This window comes from Prinia subflava, chromosome 6 (assembly GCF_021018805.1).
Source record: "Prinia subflava isolate CZ2003 ecotype Zambia chromosome 6, Cam_Psub_1.2, whole genome shotgun sequence".
Lineage (NCBI taxonomy): Eukaryota > Metazoa > Chordata > Aves > Passeriformes > Cisticolidae > Prinia > Prinia subflava.
In genome coordinates, this window is record NC_086252.1 from 2,821,197 (window position 1) to 2,843,794 (window position 22,598).

The following is a 22,598-nucleotide window of genomic DNA, read 5'->3' on the forward strand; positions in this document are numbered from 1 at the left end:
CGCGGTCACATGGGGAGAGCCCGCGCGCGCTCCGCCGCCCGCCCACGCGCGGCCGCCGCGTGACGCAGCGCCCGGCGGGGGCGGCACCGGCAGCGGCAGCGCCCCCCCGCGGCCGGAGCGCGCCCCCGCGGGAACGGCGCGGCTCCCGCGTGCCCGCCCGGCCCGCCTCGGGAAAACAGCCCCGAAGCGGGCCCGCGGCCCGGCCCGCCACACCGCCCCGGGGCCGCCGAGGGGCACAAAGGGCCGGCCTGGGGTGCGACGCGCAGCTGTGCAGAAAGCGGTGCCAAAGTACCGAGTACCAATTCAAGCGAGGAGAAATGAGAGCGTGTAATTGTTTTACTGATGGAGAATTGGTTGAACTATGAGTTTTTAAGTAAGTCATGTTTCAGTGATAAATAATTTATAAATGAAGTAACTCAGTTTAGTGCAGATAACAATAGAAAAAAGTACTACATGTGTAGAAAAAATTAGCGAGCGAGGGGGAAAAAAGCCTCAATAAAATATGCTTGTCTTGTAGGCAACTGTCCAGCTCTGCCCAAAGCTGGGAATACCTTTCACAGAGCGTTTCCTTTCCTTTTGCCTTGCCTTCTAATCCATACCTTGGCTCCCTTGCTCCTCATGTCTGTTTGTCTGAGCAGGAAGCAGAATCCTGACCTGGCTCCTTGGTAAACAACTCCAAACAAAACTGAATTTCTCCTTCAGTTTTTCCAATAGAAGGCCGAGGCTTTGTAGCATCTATGTCAAATCACTGTCACCAAAACTACATAAAAACGTCTAAAAATTAATATATGATCTAGGAACAAAGTTTTTTAAAGTTCTAAGGATGCAGGACCACATTCTGGAGCTGGGGAAACACAGGCACCCTTTTTTTCATTTCGTAGCACCCAAACTCTCAAAACTTGCATTCCTACAGGGGGTATTTCCAGTGAGTTGTGACCCTGGGTGCGTTCAGCCTGCTGGCAGTGGGGCAGGGTGCTGGCGGGTGCCACACAGGGCCCTCTGTGTGTCCCTGGCGCTGCCCACGCAGGCACGGCAGGGACGGGTGGGCGGCTGGGCTGGCGGGAGCTCTGTCTGCAGTGCACACCCTGACCCGGACCAGGCGCGCTCTCTCCAGCCTGCTGGCAAGTCCATGCCCCAAATCAGCGCTTGCCCAATCTGAAAATCACCCCGCAGGTGAAGCTGCCTGATGGAAGGGATGTTGCCTGAGGAAAAAGACCTGTTGCCTGGAGGAACAAGCAGCACCTGCCCCTACAGCCCCTCTGCAAAGCTCAGCCCAGCTTTTCCCCAGAACTGGAGTGACTGGGGCTGTCTCCTCGTCTTTGGGGTGTGATCCAGTATCCCAACAGAACAGATGAGGAGGCAGAGGCAGCTCTTCTCCCTGGCATGCTGTGGTTCCCATGAGAAAACTCCATTGCACATTGCCCAGCTAAACCACAAAAATGTTCACAGCACTGCCTCCTCTCCACCCACTCAAAATGTTTTTGCATACGCCTCTAGGCACTACAATCATGGTAATTAAAGCTGCAAAATATTATTAGTATCACACTTGTATAGACTTTTCGTCCTCAATGCTTTATATACCATGCAACAGAAATTCAGCCCCTCCCATGGAAAGAAAAGGAGCAGGAACAATGCACATCAAGGTGGAAAGCCAAATTTTAGCCAGGGGTCCCCAACACAAATCCCTTCTCCTGCAAGAAGCTCCTGGGACATGGCTGAAGCCCACCCAGGGTAATGCTGTGCTGGGACTCCAGGGATACTGCATGCCTGGGACTGTGAGCGTGCATCCTAGGGAAAGAGGGACTAACAACACTGCTCTGGGAGCATCCCAATGGATTTGAGGAGATTCTCACATCACTTAGCTGTGCTTCCAGGGGCTGCTAGGGAGTGAGATGTAACTCAGCCCTGCCCTGGGCTACTGAATATATCAAGGCAGGTATAGGAAAGGGTTGACCAGAATGTAGTCTCCACTGTAGTGTGTCCTTAGGAACAGGAACAGCAGCGTATCTGCTCCAGTCTGGCATCTCACTCTGGGGAAGAGGAATAGGACGAATGTGCTCTGCTGTCTCCCTTCACCAGCAGTTCTGAGAATGCTGGGCAAAAAGCCAGTGGCAGCCAACAAATTGAGATTTCCCCAGCAAAAAGCAGGGAAGGGTTTCTAAAGTGTTTTTTAGCACTGTCCTATCATTAACATTCAAACACTTTCCTGTCTAGGCACTGTTTCTGCTTACATACCACAGAGGACACACAAGCTCTGAGTCTGCTCCTTCTGCCACATGTCCTGACATCTGGAGGTAACAGTGTCCTTCAGATGTTGCCCTGCACAAATGGGAAGGGATGAGTGGATAGAGCTCTGTTAATTTTATAGCTGTTCTATTCTCCTATATTTCAGTATCTAAATGGTTGTAGTGTACTGAGAGTAGGTAGGTAAAAGCAAAAAGTTGTAACACTAAGTGAATAAAACACTAAAAATAGATGAAGGTGGCAGAACTTTACCTCTATTTGAGATCTCCTTTCCCTCCTAAAATGCTTACAAGCTAAGGAATAAATGCCAAAATTTAAGGCCCTTACCTAGTGTGGACTACCTAGTCTGACCTTCATGAGAGAGGCCCTACAGAGCGCTGAAAAGCTTGTGATGAACCTCCAGTGTAATGTATAAAGAGCACATGCACCCTTGCACCCACATAAACCACTCAAGCTTTTACACGTGCTTTTCCTACCAACGTGCTAAGGTTCTTGGGTGGAAATCATTACAATTATGGCCAATTCGATGAAGTAATTTGATCCCTGGAGACCTCCAAATAGCAAGGAATTGGTTCATCTGCAGCACAGGCAGATTTCCAGGCAGACGTGTTCTGCCACTCCTCAAGGACTCCCCGCAGCCGGTGCTGCCCCAGCAGCTGAGCCCCAGCAGGGCAGAACATGCCCTGCCGTGGAACATTTGCAAGGCTGAGCTGAGCAGGGTGGGGAGGTAGAAGGGTTGGGGAGGGGGAAGCCAGAGTTGTGCTGTCACTTCCAGGGAGCCAGGAGCACCTCCGCAGAAGCAGCTCCATCCTTCCCCACCCAGCACACAGACCTGGCTGGTACAGTCTGACACTCTGATGTTCTGTCTGATTAAAGGAAAAAGAGATTGCAATCACACATGGCACAGGGACACTTTCATGATATGCAGAAGAAGTCTGCAGATGATCAGTTCTCTATTTCCTCAGACTCCCCAGATTGTGAGATTGATGAGGAATCTGAGTAGGGTACGAGTGCTACAGAATCAAAGAGAAAGGAAAAAAAAACCTCAGCAGTGAGCAATTATATTCAAGGAGACAAGACAGTAAGTCAGACCCAGAGGCAACTCCAAAGCTGCCAACACAGCAGTTGGTATTGCAGAACATCTCTGTGGTCGGTCCCCAACCTCCCCGACTGCCACTGGAGGAGCGGAGGGGTGCTGGAGCAGAGGAGCAGGGTGCAGGGGCGTAGGTGCAACCTCGCCCCAGTTTGCCTCCTCCTAGCAGGTCACAGCTGCTGGCTGGGGCACAGCACACACACAAGTACTGCTGAAAATGCATGTTGAAACATATTTCTCAGGGAGGCTATTAATACCTGTGAAGAAAACACTGGAATTGTTTGCTGTTAATAGAGAAGAATGCAGTGCATAAAAGACAAATTTCATGAGCTGTCATTGTCATTGAGGACGCTGCAGGGTGTAGCTGGGGACAGAGACAGCTGCTTTCCCTTTCTAGCTCTCCTTTGCTGACACTGGACAAGTTATTTCACCTTGCAGCACCTTAGTTTCCCCATCTGGATATTAGGATAATGATTTGACTGCTTCCTCAGTGAAGCAATGCTAGATCTGCTGATGAAGAGGGTCAGAGGCAAGTATTATTATTTAGCATCATAAGTATTCATCCCATTGTGCAATGGGCAGGACTTGCTGGACAGACAACAGCCCTTGTTAGAGATCAGAAAGTTTACAGTCTCTAATACACTGCACCTCTAAATTCACACAATGCAACAAAGAACGAATATGGAGCTGCATATATTTTTGGCAGCTACACCATCTGACTGAATGCATGGCTGGAAAAAGAGTTAGCATGCTTGGAGCATATAAATCAGAAAGTGGCTTCAAATTAAAACAGAGTTACCACAGACACACAGAAGGGCTGCACAGGATCAGGTGGAGCAGAGCTTCCAGGAACAAAAAAAAAAAAGGTATCCAAACTTGATAGAATGGTGAAAACCAGGAGAATAGGGTCAGGGCTGAGTAGCAGAGGAAATTATCTCATCAACATGGCAAGTGATATCTTTCTATTGATTTTCAAATGAATAGATTTTATGGCCAGGAGCAACTGTTTAAAATTGTAAATCATCATAATCTCACCTCTTGTACCCTGGAGATCAAAGAATTTCATCTAGTAATTTGAATTACATTAATCCTATGTAAATAAAACAGTGCAATAATTATAATCAGTTGGAAGACAGAGATGCATCACAAAGACCTATGTGAGCATACAGTTAATAAAAAAAGACTTTGCTAAAACTTAGCCTTTAATTCATCAAACCAGACACAAACCTGGAAATTAGTCCATTTTAGGGTTGTACCTGTGTGATATTTCGGTTATGCCCATTTCAGCAGCTTGGGAAACACAGGTCCTGCTGCTGTTCTCCCTGGAGGCACAGATCCCAATGCTTCCGCAGCTGGAGGCAGGGCAGGCTGCACAATGGGCACATGGCCACTCTGGCACGGCTTGTGTGGCCCCACAGCGTTTCTTGAAGGGCCAGAAGGTGCTGGCATGCACTCTACTTCGGTGTCACCTGAGCCCTTGGGAAGCAGAGCTGGGAAATGTGCTGAAACAGGGAGCTCCAGAACCGAACACCTTCACAGGTTCAGCCCGTGTCTGACAAAAAGCTTCCTCTGAAAAGCACAGGGAGGAGAAGGAAGAACAACTCCTGAGAAGTAAAAATATATTATTCCAATGCTTTCAAAATAGCAGATCTGAACTTTTTGCTTTGAAATGACCCGTTTCTGATAAAAAAGCACTCAAAAATATTAAAAAAAAAATTTAAAAAAACAAAACTAGGGAAAAAATTGCTTTTGAGAGCTCAGCGTGCTGAGTATTGTGGTGTTGCTGGAATCATCATTTTGGCTCCGACTCACTGCTTTGGTCAAACAAAAATTACAGACAGAAACACAGTAATAGTGCGACAGTTTGACTTCTGTGCCTTTCAGCCATAAATCCAAAAAGGCAATTATTTGCCCAGTCCTAATGAAGATCAAGTGGGATGGAAAAAAAAAAAAAAAGAGAGAGAAAATACAGTGCCTGTGAGCACACACACCTAGTGATAGTTTTGCTAGGGTGAAACCTGTAAGAGACCTCTAAGAATTGACCAGATGATGTCAAAGGACTCACGACCCTCCCTGTGTGCTTACCATGCTGCTGACTGCCACCCTCCCTCTCCAGCCCCATCCCACATCCCAAGCAAAGCAATCCAGCCACCACAACACAAGCAAGCAAGGCGCCAGTGAAGGCTACAAACCCCAAAACTCAGGTGTGCAACGAGGGGAGCGTAAAGCCACCCTTGAGCCCCCAGGTATTGCCAAGGCGTCACTCAGGACCTTCCTTCAGAGCAAAACCGGTTTATTATTTAATTCTTGTTCCGTAAAACCGGCGAGAGCCAGCAGCAGGAGGGGATGCCGGGAGCCGGCGGCTCCAGCACGAGCGACAGCACATCTCTGGAGTGGGAGTTTGGCCTTGCAGCCAGGCACTCAGATCTCATGGGGAGCCCAAGGAGGTTTGCAGTTTGGGACTTTAATCTTTTAATCTGGCTCTCTTCTGGTGCTTGTGGGCGTGGAGTGCGCAGTGGTGGGTGAACCCTCCAGTGCCTCTCCCTCACTTGCTGCACCCTGTGCAGTGGATCCACGTTTAGGACAAGAAATGAAAACCAAGACTGTGAGATGGCAATAGGCCAAGGCATCACCCAGGGAAAGGGCTTTCAGCACACAGGGTGACAAGGCAGCCTAATTTTCCTGGAGACAAAGCAAGTCAAGGCCAGCAAACAGAGGTCTCCATTATGTGAAGGTGGAGACATGAGCACCAGACAAGAACTAAAAAATTGTAACCTGGAAATAAAAATACGTAAGTGCAAATGGGGGTGTGTGCTTGCAGCTGAGACCAGGTAGCTGTCAGTGCCCTCTGAAATTCCTCCCTGCACTCCCAGAGCAACATTCCAAGCTCCTCACAGACGAGCCTGGTGCATGCTCGCTCTGCAGCTCGGTACAAGCATCTCACTACTGACATTTAGAGTCAGAGGGCAAAATTTTGACATTGCAGCAGTCAGGAAGTCATTCACCACTTATTTTGCCATAGCTAAGCAGACATCTGAATCCATGCTGAAGCCTCTTAAAAGTAGGCTGGTTTTCAAACATGCCATGCACTTGTATATATAGACCCAAGCATCTAAATGTTAGATGCATGAATTTAAATACTTTGTGCCTCAATTTATCCATGTCTCACTGGTGGCTGAGGGTTGTTCACATCACAGCATTTTAGGAAGCCAAGTAGTGACAAAGAAGCCCAACGTCCAGGTGAAAGCCTGCAGGAGAGGGGAGTGATGACTACCCTCCTTTTCCAAGTAAGGAGAAGGCTTCTGCGCCTTCCAGCTCCACTCTTGGCAGTGATCTGTGTGTAGGCAGTGGTCATAATCAGGAAGTGCCTCCTCCAATTTACAGCTGGTGGTACCACCTGTGCCTCTCCAATTCCAGCCAAAACAACCACCTCCTCAAACCCACTTGTAAGGAAGGGCAGAGCATCCAGCTATGACAGCTCAGAGGGAAAAGCAAGGCTTGGGTTTAAGTGCTGACATTTTCCCTAGATGTGTACCACTGCTCACCAACGTTTTCTTTCTTCTTGTAAAAAACAACTGCAGTGCCTGCTGAGAGAAGATGGTCCCACCATACCATAACAGCAAGCAACTGGTAAGTGATAGGGTAGACATGGGACAACAAGAGAAGGGGAAGACATTCAAATTTTGCTGGGTCAATGAGCAACCAACGTGCGTGCCTGTGTGGCAGCTGGAATGGAAGAAAGTGGAGTCATTACTCATCACTTCAAGTCTGTCAAGGATTTACTTTCTGGAAGAAAAATAGTGGGTTAGTGACTGCTGGGGAGACAGGGAACATTTCTGTACAACTGAGACAAAGCTGTGTGTATGGGAGTATGTATGTGCACACGCCTCATTGGTATTATCCATCTGTCTCCTGCGCTGGTTTTTGATTGCCAGGTCCTTCTTGGCCTTTCACCTCATCGTGGTTGAAGCCATCTCCCTACCAGTGCAGCATCTCAAGAACCAGTTCTGGATTAGCACTCACTGCTTTAATCCACTCCAGACCTCGAATGGAGCTCTTTTACTTGGGAAACTGGAAACCCGAGGAGATTTTAAATAACAGGAATTTTTAAGAATTACACCTCTGGTCAGCCACAACTAACACCAGAAAGGGAAGTCTCGCTGTTCCCATCCATGGAACTAACAGCAGGGCTTCCCAGACTTCCATGGATGAGATAGTCTGGGCAAAAAGAATGGAGGCCATTACCTTAAGAGCCAGAATTCATTCTGGAGGGATTAATTTTTCTAAATATGTGTCCCTTGTGCAGAGTATGCTGTGTTGCTGTTCTGGTCCCACTCACAAAACTTCAGTTGACTTCTCTGAAGTGCACAGGGCCAAGAGGCACTTATTTTCAGATTTACTAAATGCCTGCATTTCCAGTTAATCTGCAGCTGTGGGTGCCAGAACCTCAAGAGAGTCACTTACCCTCATTGCAAATATCATTTCAGTCTCTCTAATGCCACTGGAAAAGTAATAACCTTTTAAGAAGACTTAAGGGCACTCTAAAAGCTATATACAGAAAAAGAAGATCAGAATGAAAACCAACAGCTTCTGAAATCAGATAAAACACTTCCTTTCAGTGTTTTCTCCTTTTGATTAGCTATTTCTTTTCATTTACATCCCACAGCCTCAAAAAGTTAGTTTTGAATAATCTGTTTGCAGCAGATTTCCTGTAGAGGCCCAACCATCTACTCATCTTTGAGAAAATACCCTGCTGCTGCTTGGTCTTACAATTGCTTCCATATGAACCCAAGGCACGCAGGTTCTCATCTTCCATTTAGATTTTTTTTAATGGATGATGAAAGCAGAAACAATTGAGCCATACAGCTCCCTAAAGCTTTTGATGTTCAGCTTCCCCAGTCCAGCACCATGGTGACACACCAGCACAGGGAATATCCACTGCACAACAACAACAAAGAAACATGCACTTTGCATTTTAGAAAAGGTGCTCTTCACATGGCAAAACATCTGTCCAGACCTATAAAGCAGGCAGTCTGCTGTCTTTTAAGGCAGTTCTGACACAATGCCTACGAGTCACTCTCCTTGGAAAAGAGGGAATGTTATTTTTTCTGCTAAACTCTGTACCCCTTCATCAAAACCCCTGTACAGGCCATGCATTGAAGAGTTGGACTTGATGACCCTTGTGGGCCCCTTCCAGCTATGACAATTCTGTAACTGATCCCCTCCACCTGTCCCTGCTGAATTCACACATTCACTCCCAATCTCCTGAAACTGGGTTTGCCTTGTCATTGGGATCCAGCACCAGGGGCTTCTGACCAATGCTTGCGATATCCTGGTGCCACTGACACGTAAATAAACCATGCATTTTCTTCCTTTAGTCCACCAAGACTTGTGTGATCACCTCAGATCCTTGCATCAAAGCAACACCCCCTGGGACAGCTGGAAGCACAGAACACACATCACCAGCTCCAACAGCTGTCACCAGTCCCACCAGTGGCCACCTCCATGGCATCTAGAGTAAGGAGTCCCACTGCTTTCTCCCTGTGGCTGCTTCCATGAGGCAGAATAGCAAATTTTGCATTTCCTGACATACAGCCTAGCTGGTGGTGCCTTAGAGAGCACCAGTGACAGCTGGATGAAAGGGAGCAAAGACTAGCCTTGTGATCTGGCAGAAAGTGACTGCTGGCCAAAACAGACATGTGAGACCTGGGGTTTAGCAACAAGCAAGCAAAAACCAAGCCTGCAGCTTTGCATTCCTCTGTGCAAGTTTGACATCACTAAGAAATGTCACATACAAGTAAAACCCCACTGAAATACGGCTGAAATACACACAAGAACAGAAACTCTTCCAAAGGGTTTGCTAAGAAAACAAAGCAGAAAAGATATGGTCACCTTTGAATATTGCGTGGATGGCTGCAAAGTTGACTCCAATAATCACTTTATACACCTTTCTCTTTCCAAGATTCACTGCCATCTTTTCAAAGACAGAACAACATATGGTCTGGTTAAGGTGTTGATCCATCCCAAAGTGATGAATACTGTCAAGGCTGGGAGCTTCGCCTCTCACCTAGCATTTCCTGTAATGAAACTGGCTAAACTTTGACATGGAAAATTTCAATCCAAACAATTAGGCTGAGTTGATGCATCTTCTTACCTGTTTTGAGAAGCAAAACACCATCCTTGTATCATCATCCTCACTACAGAAGACATTAAAATTGCTCGCTACACCCAAAACCTTCAGGAACAGGGGTAAGTAGGTCTGGTGTTACCCAAAAGAAACAGAGAGCTGGAGATCTTACATGATCAAGTGTTTTTGACAACAGATGAATTTTTTTTGGTAATGAGCAATTTTGCTCGTTCTGTAAGCTTTTCCTACACTGAGACTTATTTTTAGCCCTAGCAAGACCGAGCTCATTAACATACACACAGGATTTTACAGTAAATTAGTATCACTGTTAGTTACAATGTGTGGAATTCTGCAACCTTCCAAAAGTAGGACAGGTTTAATTTTACCTGTTTCAAGGGTGTTACTGACCCTTCACATGTACTGCTAGAGGGAAGATCAGATGGCAGATCCTACACCGTGCTGGGAATAAGGGAGAAGCTGAATGCCCCAAGGTTTCTGCTGCATTTCTCTCTTCCATTGTCTCTCTTCCAGTGGGAACTGTTTAGCAAAAGGATGAAATGACTGTGGGGAAGAAAAAAATGTGTGAAAAAGGGAACCTGAAAAAAGTAGCAACAAGAGGTCATTAGAAATCTCTTGAACAATGAGAATGTTTGAGGTTTGTTAAGAAACAGAACTATTCATCTCTGTGCCACATGCAAAGTCACTGAACTATACTATTTTCCCTCAGCTAAACACCAGCTTAATCATACAGATTTCAATCATGTAAGCAATTAAAAATAATTGTTTTTCCTCAGCTGGGTTGGTTTTCTTTTCCCACAAAATACTGACAAAAATGGCACATGTTTCTCCTCTTATTTGAATTTACTTTATTTATGCCAAAATTAATTTCTAACCTCTCATATGTGCTCCAAAAATGGTGACTGAAATAGAAAGCAAGACTTTCTATCTGATTAAATGTTTTTATGGTTTATCATCACACAAGACCCACTGCCTAGTGCTTTCCTGCAATTCCTTCTCAGCATTTAGAAATTCCTGATCAACAAGGAACACATCTGGGAAACCCAACCACAGCATTTCAGGGAAAAGAAACTAAAAGGAGAAGGATTTCAGAAGTGACAGCAGCATAAGAAATAAATATGGGGAAAAAAAGTTGGAAGGCCAGGCTAGCACTTACCCACAGACCTCAGCAGTAGTTCCAGGCAGGATTTATTCTAGTAATAAAAATACCTGGGGGATACAGGTATCCTAACATGACAGAAGTGGCAGCACTGGTAGAACTGAGTTATATAAACACGGTGTCACCTTCTCCCTGCCTGCCTGGATCTCTCTGGGTACGGAGCAGGTTCTGTGGGATCACAAATGGGCAATTTTGTTAGCAGAAGACTTGGGAGCAGATGAAAGCTTGGGTCCACCATCCCCCAACATACCTGCCAGAGAAGCTGAGCTGGTACAGGGTGGGGAAATTAACTGTGCTAGATAAAGGAGTGGTTTTAAAATCTCCTTTTGCCTGGAGCACTGAAGAAACCAAGAGAAGGAATAGCAGCTCTGCAAGGGATGCAGCTGCATGCCACTCCTTTTTGAGGGTGAGCTGTGATACCCCACTCTTGCCTCTTGAATTCTTCCCGAGGGAATTAGAAGCTGGAGGAAAATTAGGGGGGACTATTTATTTATTTATTTTCACCAAGCCACTGTGCAGCATTCTTTATCTATGATCTAATAACTCTTTTAGCATTCGTAACTTCTGTGATTTCAACCAGAGGAAAAATGAGATAGGATTTTGCATGACTCATGGGCCTTGTGAAATGCTTCAAAGCAGCTCATCTTTCAAGCTTTTTACCCTGATTGAAGCAGGGTAAAACCTGAAATTCTGTAAAATAGTCTGCTCACCAAGTTTCTGCAAAGCATGCTGATTTTTAAAGGTGATTTTCTTCTGAATATACAAACTATTCTGGAAAACTTGACAAATACCTACCTGATTAAGCGCACAAAGGTGTGTTTTTACATTCTTGGGTATGTTCTTACATACCTGCCCAGAGCTTCAGGCTTTTATCTTTTTTTTTTTTTCCCTTCTTTATAATCAAGGCCAAATTTTCAATTGGCAAATTAGATCTGCAGATTTGAGTTTGCTAAGCCAATGGGAACTATTACCTGAAGCTTGCATAGAGTTACACTGCTCTCAGCTCTGCTGCTACTCTCAGCTTCTGGGGCCAGACTCTCAGCTGTGTGAATCCACTCAGGGCCACCAGAAATCTGATTGCCAAAGATCACTCAGCTTTGTTTGTAGTGAGCAACTGCCATATGGATTTCTCTTTCCACTGAGCTCTGATGTGCCTGCATCCCTTCTCCTGCTCCCTTACCTCATTAGAGCTTATGACAGAAAGGCAAGTCATTGCCTGGAGCTCCTCAGGAAGCAAAGCACAGCTGCAAGCTCCTCATGCCTTTCCATCTGCATTTTTGTGGCACAGCAGCAATGCTCTGTGCATCACAGACATTGAGCCCGACTGCTGTTGGTTTCCAAAACCCACTACACCCTCCCAAGCTGTGTGTCCTCTTCTTTGATCTTTCCATCCATCCCTTTGGTCACAAGAACAGGAGCTTTGAGCTTTCTAGTTTTCAAATGCCTGCATTGTTCACAGCATTGCCGACCTCAGCCAAGGGCTTGGCAGCTTTTCCCAGGACAGAGAGGCACTGTGGGGAGGGGCTGGACTCGGGAGGCAGCAGGAGAGAGCAGAGGCTTGTCCCTGAAAGTTGTCCTTCAGTGCGACCTAGAGAAAGGACAGCTGTGACCAACACACAGAGTGAGAGGCTGCAAACAGGGACATCTGAAAATCCTGACCTTTCCCACGGTGGGGAGAGTTGTTGTGCTGCTGTTCCAAGTAACTGCTCTTACAAGGCTTACTAATAACAACAATTAGGAGTAGTATTAATAATGGTTCATGGAACAAATTTGAGGTTCTGACTATCATTCAGCAGGGAGTGAAATGTATCACAACTGTCTCTTATAGAAGTGCTGGGAAAACTTGTCATAGTTAAGGATTAAAGTACTAGGCAGATGTGACATTTAATATCTGAACTGCCATCAGACAGGAAATTGTACTTTAAGTTGTATTGTTATACAAGATGATGATGATGATGATGATAATATCAATATCAATAATAATAATAATAGAAATAATAATTAAAAAAGACAAATCTAACAGTACCACTGTGCTGTAGCCCCTTGGGTGTGCTGACACCCAAGGGTGTTTCCTGTACCACAGCATCTCTTTGGAGCCAGCCCTGTGGCTGGGGATGTGAGCAGGCTTCATGTGAGCCTCCTGTACAATTGCATGAAACACACTGCAAGTTTCCAGGCCACACCATGAACCAAAAAAAATCTAAGACACTTTCCAAAACAAATAAAAGTCATCTCTTATTTTCCCTAAATGCTTGTCTCTGAAATGTCTTACTGCGTTTATCTCCATCCTTTAATGCTGGAAAGGCTGTGGCACAACAGTTGGCAAGCTGTGTGGACTGAGTTCTGGCAGAGTTGGATGGAGCATGAAATAAGCTAAAGGGGAAAAAGTTTCACATTTCAGTAGACAGAAACAAGTACTTCCTATAACAAGGAAACAAATTTTGACATATTTTTTTGTGTTTTAAGCTTTTTATGCCTCTTTTAATAAAAACTAAGCTCCTTTCCTCCTCCTGCCACAGTGTATTGTGCCTTAGATAAAATTCTTTCAAAGAACAACATGCACACACAGTATAATCTGACTTTATTCCAGTGCTACAGGGAACATCTTGAACATAATTGCACCACATGGAAGTTGACTTGCTATGAGAAAAACACACAAAAAAGCTTTCAAAACAAATCTGTAAACACATTTATGCTCCCAATAGCCATGATAAATCCAATTAAACAGCCAGGATTTGTGTTACAAACTGTCACTAAAGGAGTTAATGCAGTTTCTGTGGCAGGGAATATACCATCTCTACGCAAGAAATCCCTGTCCCAAATTGTGTGAGGTTCATGATTTCTATAGTCAAGCCTCACTTGAGAGGACCAACAGCCAAACCAAGACTCTTTAAACTCAGCTCACTCATATCCCAGCCATGCTGGCACTGCATGGCCTGACCCTCACTTTGCCTAGTCCTGCCACCACCTTCTCTCTGTGCCATTTAGGGCCTTCAGGATCTCTACTTGTCTCTAATGCAAAAAAGGTCCTGCAGATCCATGTGCCATGCCGCACGTGCCATGCCCCAATACCAGTCTAACATTCTGCTCCCAATACACTGAAAGCATACAGCTGAAAATTACTGGGGAGGAATTATTTCAGCCTGAAACTGAAGCATTTCTTTCCTGCAAATGCCAATAGGAACAAAGGAGGAATGCTGCCTTTGGACTGGCAAGGGCATGTTTTTTTGCAGCATCAGAGAACAAGAGACCCTGACTGAAGAGTATCTGCTTCTGAGAAACATCAAACAATCCACAGCAAGGTTTCCACTGGCTACCTGTTAGCCACACTGGAAATGCAAATCCTACTAAATCAGTAACAGCACAGTGTCTGTAACACCACTGCTTTACGTCAAAACAATTTAAATCTCATCGATATTTCTCAGGAGGGACCAAATTCCATTTATGAGTGCTCAGAACAAGAGCAGCAGCAGCTGGTCTGGTTCCCCACTGAAAGCTGGTCCCAGCTGCAGCACAACAGTGGAAGCCCAGAGTCTGTGTTCCATGGCAGTGGAAACCCAGTGTGGAACATCTTGGCACTCGGCCCCTCTGCTGGGCATCCTAATCACACGTTAGCCACGTAGGTAAGGCTTCAAAGCTCAACAGCAAATTATCCTTCTAATAAAGGGAGTCAGTGGACCCAAATGTATTCTACCTTTCTGCTGGAAGGGGCTGAGGAACACCCCAGCCACTGCTCCCCCAGTTTCCCTGTTCCTGCTTCCCCCCGTTTTTAAGGTCTGTGCACACGATGGGTCACCCTTCCACAACCTTCCTGGTTTTCTTCTTCAAAGGTTTGAAGACTCCATTTTTGGTGGATGTAGCAATGATCTCTCTCAGGGCTGTGGTGCTACGACTCACAGCAAAAGAAACTAATATAGCACCTGGCTTGGATGCACAGCTTGGAAGCAAAATCAACAACAGGGAACATTTGCAGAGCAATATATGCCTACAGAACATTGGACAAGGATTTTGAGCACTGCAAGTTTTGGCCACTCAGAGATGTTTTGGAAGTTTCTTAATTCTCAGCAAATGGCAATACTCTCTCTTAAGGCATCCTGTGGCCACACACGATCAGCTTAGCCAACATGGGTGTTTTGGGCTGGAAGATGCTGTTGCTGACCACAGCAGTGTGGATTGGAAGGGCAGCAGCAGAGCTGTGCCACAGGCAGTGGCCACCTGCCTGTGGAGTAGGATGCTTCTCCCCAGGCCTGACGCCAGCAGGCACTGCTTTTTCCCACTGTCTTTGAACACAACATGGATATTTTTATCCCTTTCCTTGCTACACGTAGATACCTGGAAAAGCCAGCATCTTACCTCCCTACAAGGATTACAGACACATAGATAACAACAAATTAAGAAACGGCCAAGCGTTAGCTGCGTGATTCCAGCCTGCTGAATTTATTTGGGCATACAAGCTGCTGAAGCCACACCTGCCTAGCTCAGACACCATCTGAATGTTTGCAGAGCTGCTGGACACCTTGAGCAATAATGACAAGGCCCAAGGGCTTTATGAATATTTCCAGGTGTGTCTAAGTTGTTTCTGACCTCTTCAGACTGCAGCCTGTTTGGCTTAAGGAACTGGCAGGATGCCCGGGTGTGTTTGGTATTGGAACTCCTTTGAAGCAGGGAACAGTGTTTGCAAGCTCACCAGTTCTCTGGCATGTCTCCACACCAAGGAAGCTCGCTAGGAGCTGGGAAGTGCCAAAGGTCCAAGTCAGCTGGCAAATAACATCTGCCTAGGGATGCTTTCCTTTGGACATACAGTTCTGGGAACAGACTTGAAGTTTAATGACACAGAAGAAAAGCTCTTGTTTCCAGATCATGCTGGTTTTGAAATTAACAGCTTAAAGAGTTTTTTTTCCAGGAGTGAAAGAAAAAATCCAAGCTAGAATCTCAGTCTCCAGTTAACTTTAACCTTTTGACATAAATATGGACAGACAGACATATTTTATATCCTTTTGCATTCATATCCATATTATAGAACTGGAAAGGCCAGAGAAATGCTGTGGAGTTTAAAAAGCTGCCAGTGCATGGAAAAGGAGTTTTGACTTTCAACCTGGAGTCATTTTTATGCGTGCATCTCTTGTGCATTTTCAGCATTATATACATACATAATCCAGCATCCTAATCCCGAGCCAGGCTCCTCCAGGCCCCCGTGCCTCAGAGGATCCTGGTACTGATGCCACAACCTTTGGCAGATTTATAACAACACTGAAAGTGTCTCCATATCCAGAGGAAATGGAGCCTGAGATAAGGCTCATCATGAGTAGATTGCAGGAACCACAGGGAGCAGCCCAGATCTCCCCTGACTTTCAGAAGGTAGTCTCACTCCACACTGTGGTAAACTGGACAGTAGATAAACCAGGCTGTCTCCCTGCTCAGCAGATGTGTCCCCAGTCCCAAACAGCCAAGAAGAAGTTACAGCTCTCACTAACACCCTGCCCTGCTAATGGCATGAAATGGGCTCTCCCACTCTTTCACACTCTGGAGATGTGCCCTGCAGTCAGGAGAAGCCAGATTTACACAGGCTCAGCACCAGAGGAATCCCACTGACTCCAACAGAATCAGAGCAGCAGGACACAGAGAGAGAGAGAGGTGCAAAGCTGTAAAGTCCCTGGACAAGTCCTACTGCAAGGGCATTTGGCAAGTACCTTTGTTGCATTTGGCACCAGATCAGAAAACTAAATTCTGCTAGTACTTTGAAAAGAAAGCCTCTCTCCTCACCTTGACACACTATTTCTTTATGTTATCCTTTCTTATCCTGTCAGAATAGATGCCAGAACTAGAAATACTCACTCTGTGAAGAGGATGAATCAGGGAAAAGTGCTTGTTTTCTTCTTTGACTTTCTTGAAGATTCTCTGGCCACTGTCAGAGGCAGGAGCCCAGGCTTGTTCAGCCTTTCCTCTGAGTCAGCATAGCAAGTCTTTACCTTCACTTGCTGGCTGGCACGAAAGGAGAAGAAAAGCATTTGTACTCTGCTGCAGTCGCCGTCACAAAAATCCTGTTGTTGTCAGCTAATACGGATGTCAGGAGAGGCTAAAATGACTCCATCAGGGAATATTTGTAAAGATCTATTTGGGGCACATCCTGCATTTCTCAAGTACCTGCACGAATGGCTGTGACTAGCAGGAGCAAAATGACTGTACATCCTATCCTGGCTCTCCCTGCCTCCATGTCCATACATGCACCGAGTACCGCTCGCTTATCAACATTTTACAAAAAGATAGCCCTTTAAACAAATTACCTTGTTTTAGAGAAAGACATTGGAAAGCTGCTCTGAGTAATGTACAAAGTAAATCCATTAATCAGGTAAAGCCACTGGCATATCTCTACCTAATCATTCCATAGCACTTATTTCTTTGTCTCGCCCATGCTTATATTCAAATAAAACAAATGCAGCAGTCGAAAAATTCTGAGGTGGTGAGGAAAAAAAAATCATTAAGCAGCCTGTTCAGAAATGTAATGACAGAGGACTGCATCTGAAAGCAGGAAAAGAAGGAATTTTAAAAGGCCAGGCATCCTGGGAAGGGAGGGGAAGCATGCCAAGCTGGTGTGCTCTGCCAGCAACCGAAGTTTTGCACCAGTGGATTCCATGTGGGTGCAGGCGTACAGCAGTGCATCCGTAAGGAACAGCAAGCTGTGAAACCATCAACAACCCAACCCTGACCAGACAGGCTCTGAGAGAGCAAGGAGGTATTTTTGGTAGGTTGGAGGTGCCTGGTTGTGGCAGTGCCAGTGGCCACCTGCCTGAGCTGGACCTGGCAGAGCCCACACACCGAAGAAAATAGGAAGCAGCAAGACACTCAAAACCTTAACAGGTCAAACAGCAGTGGAGAGCCACAGGCTGCCTTTGTGTTGTACCCAAGAGCTGGAAAACATCATCAGAACCTTTTTAATACAAAACAGCTTCCTTTGATCTAAAAGGGCTTGACGGGCTCCTTTGACAATACAGAGATTAATCCTGAAGGTGGTTGAGCACACCGGGGCTAAAATTTAATTTCAAGAAACACTGGAAAGAGCATAATTCTTTTCACATTTGTTTAACAGTACTAGCAATTCATTCTTCCAAGAGTGCTTTGTCAAATCCCAGGACAATTACTAAAGGCTACTGTATAAATGAGGAAACAAGAAACAACAGTCAGTATAAAGATAAATCTGAAGGCACAAGACAGACAGACATACACTTATCTATAAATAAAACCTTGCTCCCATGGCCTCCTTATAAAACCATACCACCTTCTGTGGTTTCTCATAGCTAACACAGGGGGTTGACTTCTTGTTACTTCCCTTTCCTTCCCAGGCTCTCAAGGTTTGTTTTTAAATGAAATACAGAATGATGGTTTGAAGTTCATGACAGTGGGCAAGCCCTCTTTCTCCACAGGAGGGATGCAGCAATAAACTGGTCCTGCCAGGTGCTGACCTGCCTGTCTGTGTGGGGTGAGGATTGTTCAGCTGCAGTGAAGCCCAGGTGTCTGAGACTCAGTCAGGATGCCAACATCAGTGGTGGGATCACCAGTGATCACAAACCATCTGGAATCAAAAGGAAACAACAGATTTAGGCAACTACTAAGCTAAGCCACGCATCAACCAGTGGCCTAAGAGCCAAAAGCGCTAATTTCTGAGCCAGCACAAACTACAGGCATGCTCTCTTTGGGCATCTCCATCCACCAGCCTAGTTTACCCCTCATATTGCTCTCCAGAGGGAGTGTCCCTCCCCACTACACTGGCACAGACACAGGCTCACTGACAGCAACACCCCCATAGGAGAAGATATCCTCTTCTGGGGTGTTACAGGTAAGCAGTGACCCACCATAAGTGTGTTTTTCTTGGGACCTTTCCCCACGGATAAATCCATGTAAGGCATTCGTGCTGCACAGCAGCACAGGGCAGTCCACAGCTGCTCTCAGGCTGCATCAATGCTCCTTTACAGAGCTAACAAGGTCTCTTATGTTTGTAAGCAGGGGTTCAGAGGCTCTTGAAAAATGAAGCCTATAACCTATTAATCAGAGCAAATTTAACATAATAAATAAGAGCTTGTGTTCAAAAAACTCCAACTGCTTCTCTATTGCAGATTTAAAGCTAAGAAGGAATCCAGTCAGATTTGTATCACTGCTTCCTTGCTCTATAAATAGCTGCAACTGCCATTCTAAAAATAAACCAGATAAATATTTAAGGCCCACTGCTCCTTAACTTACTGTTGTGCTTATATACCGCTTACTGTTGTGTAAATCAGGAGAAATATCAATGAGATCCATAAATTTACACCACAATACTTTGCTGAAGTGAGAGGGAAGGACTGTTTTTCCAGAGATTACAGACAAGTACTCCCATGAACACCTCACCATCAGCTTTCCTTCCTCCTGACCTACAGATCCCTTTGACAGCCATGGGAAAATGAGCATAAGGGGAAATGCCAAGAACGCTGCTACAGTCCTTTTGCCTAAGCCATAAGATGGATAAATAATTTTTTTAAAGGATACCTCTGTCCTATTTAATTTTTAAGCTTAGCCTGAACAAGGACTGCAAAAGATACCTGCTCCCTAGAGCAGCTGAGGAGAAAGTACTCTGCTAGAATTTTCTATCTAGCTTGATATCTATCCTTGCCAAATAAAACAGAGATTACCATAAAATTACTGTAAAAATAAGCAGCCATACTTTTCTTTTGCAGATAATTTGTCTGTCCCCAAAATAACTCAGTATTTTGCCCATGAAATACTTCAGACTAATGCACTTCTGAAAAAAAACCAGTTGAAGATGAACAAAATAGTCTCAAATAGCACTCCTGTCTAATTTTATCTCAAAGACACCGTTTTACATCAAATAAAAAGACAACATAATGTACCTGATAATGAATCACATTATTTGTGAGGGCACTTACAGACCACAAATTATTTGTATTACTCGAGTAAACATTCAACAGAATCCACCAAAACATGTGAAACTATTTAAAGGAAAATACAGTAGTTCTCCATCTGGAATAAACCAAGGGGGAAAAACCAACCCAACCAAACCAAAACCAATCCAAACTGTGCTTGAGCATGCATAGGTATTGTGCTATTCTGATTACAAAGGAAAACTAAAGACACAAAGGCTGCCTGTTCTGCTATTTTTCCTTGCTTTTCCAGGAAACCAAATATTAAGTACCTGGCTTACAAACCTCCAGCAATTGATCCCACTTCCTTTGACGTTCACCTCCTACGAATGACACAATCCAACACCCACATACCTGCTCTAAGAAATCAAGAATGCTGTTGCTTCAACAAACCCCCATGCACTTGGGGCCAGCCAAAGAAAGATGAAACACCCTGGAACTCTGCAAACAAATTATACCCACTGCTGACTGACGTAAGGAGGGCGAAGGGGAAAAAAGAAAAATTAAATAAACCAGAGGAGACATCCTTAGTCATCCAGAGCAATGTGTTGAGATTTTAACAGCACACCTGGAAATTGAAAGCCTCTATTAGCTCTAGCTAGAAAGTAAAGAGCAGGCTGCAAGTGGACAGTGGCATCACCTTGTGGGGTGGGAACGGGACTTGGGTGCCTTCTCCTCAGCCTGGCCTTGCAGGTGCTGCAGGGGAGAGGGGCTGCCTCCAACAGCACGAGAGCCCAAGGCAGGCAGGGCTGTGGGGGGCACGGAGCTGCTCCCTCCCCACCTGTGCCTTACACAACTGCTGCCTATTCCTGCTGCACAGGCCAAATGAATCATCAGCAGGGAGCACCTGGGGGCCTTTGTGGAAAACCATGGATTCAGCAGCATCGAGAGGATTTGGTATCCCACCTAACACTGCAGCCAGCTTTTACACAGCTAGATGAGGGCATTGTGGATGATGTTGAGTGTTTCAGGGGTCAGAGTGTGGCAGGCCTCCAAAAGCTTGGGAGGAAAACACATGCTGTGGACATGGCTCTGCACTGCTCCCCTCCCTCCTTCCCTGTGGCAATTTGTCATGCATGGAGCTCAAGAACTCTGCATGCTGCATCCCAGGAATGTCACCCATCGCTGGTACCAACAGCAGTGCTGCCTACCACAGCCAGGTCTTCCCCAGAGTGCTCACAGCCAAAAGTTGTTCTCAATCAATTTTCCACAGCTGAAAAGCCCTGGGAAGGGCAGAGCTGACCTGCACCTGTGACCTCCCCCTTCTCTCCTATTTTGAATTATATTTGTAAGCCAACAGGTAAAAGTACTGCCTTTAAGCTCAGAACCCCAGCTTTGGCCTAAGCACCGCCACCATTTAGGAAATCAGAAAAAGAAACAGGAAGCAAGGAAAATGCTGCATAATTACTCAGAGCCACCCTGAAAGGAGGGCTGTTACCAAAACCACGGAGTCTCTTTTATTGAGGATTTCTTACTGCAGTAGAATGCTGCCTAATAGCTGCTATATCCTGCTTGAGTGAGTATATTCTCCTCGGAAATCAAGCAAAGGTTTCTAATAGTTTTTGACAGAGTGTGGTCCCCTAAAGCTACATTTTCTGTCTGATTCATGCTGACTAACTGTAACCCTACGACAGTTATTGAAAGTTAATTAGCGGTGAAGTGCTAAGAGCTCTAAAAATGAAAATACAAGCGAGAACAGAATGCAGAGTGTCTCCCTTCCCAGAAAAAAATACTGTCAAGAAGGTTAACTTAACCGAAAAAACATTGCAAGTTGAGAGGGATTCCTCTAATAACTTGGCTGTGATGGTCCCTTGTATAGACACACAGCTGAGGGATAGCATATTCCTAAGGGTTTATCAGGGACCCAGGGAACAAACCCCAGTATTTCTTTCTTTATTAAATTTGCTAGAGGAAGTGCCTGGAAAGTTTCATAGAGACAACACCCAAGTTACATAAAGACAAAGATATAAATCAATTGCTGCTTCCTTTGGGGACTCAAGTTTGTCAGATGTTGCACACGCTATCAAATCCCAACTATTTTTTCCCTTATCCTTCGCTTCCTCAGTATTTGCAAGGAAAAATCCACAGTTAGATGTGAGCCCAGCCAGCACCAAGCGGGCGTGGGAGGTGAGGCGAGGAGAGCCACAGCCCTGCACCACCCACTCCCTGCAGATGTAAGCGCCCAGACAAGGTGCGAGGCAGTGGGCAGCACTCTTCAGGTGTTAAAAAAGCCCATCCTGTCACCCCCAGAAATTGGACACAGCCCTAAACAACCAACAATAAAACTCAAAGCAACCTTCCCGCAGAGAAGGAGCATTGTTTTAAGAACAAGGAAGGGAATGCATTGAAGCAGAGCAAGTAGGTTGGAAAAGCCAAATGTAGGGCTCAGTATAAAAATAGACAACAGTGATGCCAGAATGCCTTGGCAAAATTGTGCTTATTGATTTTCATAGAATAGGGAAAAAGCTCCAGCCCTTTCCACCCCTGACTGCTGACTGTGACTCACTGTGATCTAAAATGACTGCAGTGAGCAAGCGGGGACAGAGCTGAGTTGGACCTTGCTCACGTCTTCACAGGGTTGACAGGGGAGCAGTGGCTTTCTCCAGGCTCTCCTTGTGGCTGCCCAGGAAATACAGAATAGCTGTGGATGTTCACCTCCATCACAGCATCTAACAACGCTTGGTTCAGGCAAGTCCTCTGGGCGGACAGAGGCTGTGATTAATGGGTGGTTCAGTGTGGCTCAGCCACCGCTGCTTACCGGCACCCTGGTGACCTGACTCGGCCTTTCCCTGGGGCTGGGAACTGGGTGTGTGCGGAGAACATCCACTGTCTCCCGTTCCGCTGGGTCACTGCCTGGGCTGAGGTCTGCACGTGTCACAAGCTGCCCACGTTTGGTTTGGAACTGCTTTACACCTTTACTGAGCAGCCAACGCTCTCACTCTGGGGGGATCGCAATCCGAGGGCGCGCAGAGGGCCCAGCTGTCACGTTCGATGGTTTTTCCCCTTCTCTCCAAGCGCACCCTCTCAAGCCCACGGAAGGCGTAA

At 45.8% G+C, this 22,598-nt stretch overlaps 1 long non-coding RNA gene across 3 annotated transcripts; it reads right to left on the reverse strand.

Moving 5' to 3' along the window:
• Positions 1 to 384: 384 nt before the first annotated feature.
• On the reverse strand, positions 385 to 22,447 carry LOC134551900 (uncharacterized). 3 transcript variants are annotated; one of them, XR_010080716.1, is made up of 4 exons: positions 22,312 to 22,447; positions 18,102 to 18,211; positions 16,477 to 16,623; positions 385 to 10,025 (listed from the first exon to the last, which is right to left on the reverse strand). It is a non-coding gene; the product is annotated as an uncharacterized LOC134551900 (long non-coding RNA). The 3 variants fall into 3 exon arrangements; XR_010080715.1 differs by having other exon boundaries at positions 385 to 10,809; XR_010080714.1 differs by having other exon boundaries at positions 9,899 to 10,025; positions 10,639 to 16,623.
• Positions 22,448 to 22,598: the final 151 nt, after the last annotated feature.